The sequence below is a fragment of the Podarcis pityusensis genome, assembly GCF_964106645.2.
Source record: "Podarcis pityusensis genome assembly, chromosome: 13".
In the NCBI taxonomy this organism is placed as follows: Eukaryota; Metazoa; Chordata; class Lepidosauria; order Squamata; family Lacertidae; genus Podarcis; species Podarcis pityusensis.
In genome coordinates this window covers 7,437,670-7,439,891 of record NC_138038.1, presented here as the reverse complement: position 1 = coordinate 7,439,891, position 2,222 = coordinate 7,437,670, and positions in this window count along the sequence as shown.

Below are 2,222 nucleotides of genomic sequence, written 5' to 3'. Positions count from 1 at the left end.
TCGCCACTGCTATTTATAACGGTCCTAGAGGTCTTTTTAAATGTGATCAGACAAAATAGATTAATTAAAGGGGTGACAGTAGGTCAGAACGAATATAAAGTTAAAGCCTTTGCCAATGATCTGGTTATAACGATGGAAGAACCAATGGAAAGTGTTAAAGAAGTATTGGAGGAGATTGAACAATTTGGAAATGTGGCCGGGTTTAGACTGAATAAGAAAAAAACTAAAATAATGGTTAAAAATATGGAGCATAACACAATAGAAACAATGCAACAACAGACAGAGATAGAGGTGGCGAAGAAAGTAAAATACTTGGGAATTTGGTTAACTCCTAAAAATATTGACCTGTTCCAGAACAATTATGTATAGGTGTGGAAAGGAACAAGGAATGACCTGGAGGTGTGGGGTAGAATGAAACTGTCCTTTTGGGGCAGAATTTCTACGATAAAGATGAGCGTGCTTCCAAAGATGCTATTTTTATTTCAGACTATTCCCATTATCAAGGGGGTAGGGATTTTTAAGGACTGGCAAAGAGTGATTTCAAGGTATATCTGGCAGGGCAAGAAGCCAAGAATAAAATATAAATTATTAACAGATGTGAAAGAAAGAGGAGGCTTCACCCTGCCAGATATGAAATTATATTATGAAGCAGCATGTCTTTGCTGGTTAAAGGAATGGATTAAATTAAAAAAATATGGAACTATTAGACCTTGAAGGTTTTGATAACAGATTTGGTTGGCACGCTTACCTATGGTGTGATAAGAAGAAAGTTTATAAAGGATTTGGGAACCACATTTTCAGGAACTCGTTAATAGAAGTATGGGACAGGTATAAAAGTCTTTTGGAACCAAAGGTTCCACATTGGCTGGCCCCGTTGGAGGTTATGTGCGTAAAGAAAATTAATATGAGAGGTAAATGGGCTACGTACGGAGAATTGGTAACGAAAGAAGGAGGAAAATGGAAATTAAAACCATATGAACAAGTTAAAGATCATGTATATGATTGGTTGCATTATTTCCAGGTAAATGAAATGTTTTAAAAAGATATAAAGGAAAGTGGTTATGCAGAAAAAGAATCTAAGTTCCAAACAGATATAATAAATAATGAATATAAAATTTTGTCAAAAATGTATAAGATATTGTTGGAATGGTGTACGAAAGATGAAGAAGTCAAATCGGTAATGATACAATGGGCCAAAGATTTTGGATATAATATTCAATTTGAAGATTGGGAAAAATTATGGAAGGAAAATTTAAAATTTACTGCATGCATGGGGTTGAAGGAAAATGTGATGAAAATGTTTTACAGATGGTACATTACACCGGTAAAACTTGCAAAAATGTATAAAACATGTAATAAGTGTTGGAAATGTAAAGAAAAAGAGGGAACGTTTTACCATATGTGGTGGGAATGTAAGAAAGTGAAGAGTTTCTGGGAAGCGATATACAATGAATTGAAAAAGATGTTAAAATATACTTTTGTTAAGAAACCAGAAGTCTTTATTTTAGGGATCACAGGAAAAGAAATAAGAAGAAAAGACTGTAAATTATTTCAGTATGCAGTTACAGCAGCAAGAACTTTATTGGCCCAGAAATGGAAACAAGAGGAAATACCGACGATTCAAGAATGGAGAATGAAATTGACGGACTATGCAGAACTGGACAAATTGACTGGGAAAATAAGATATGTTCAAAACCAAAAGTTCATCAAAGATTGGGGAAAGTTTGTAGATTATCTGAAAAAAGTATGTGATGTGCAAACAACGCTAGTGGGGTTTCAAGAAGCACTGTAAAAGTTTAAGATGTATTGTTAAAAAGAAATAGAAAAGGGAGGGAAGTTAAATGGCAATACAATGAAGGGAATGCGTATTGAAGAGTAATTATGGTTGATAACCAGAGAAACTGAAAGAAGTCCAAAAAGAGTAATTTGTTAAAATTTGGATAAAATTGTACAATTGTGATGGAAAATTAATAAAAATTTATATGAAAAAAAAAGAAAGTTGGCTCACTCTTCCCAAGGACAGGAGGGCCAGTGATGGTTTTTGACTGAGTTCTCCTACAATCCTTGAGGCAGCACGATGCCATCATAATATCCGGGGTTTAATTTCTGGCATGTAGCACTGTTTGCGCAAACCATTATCCTGAATGCCGCTTCTGAGCCACTTGGGCTTGCTGATCGAAAGGTCGCGGTTCGAATCTCCACAACGGGGTGAGCTCCTGCTG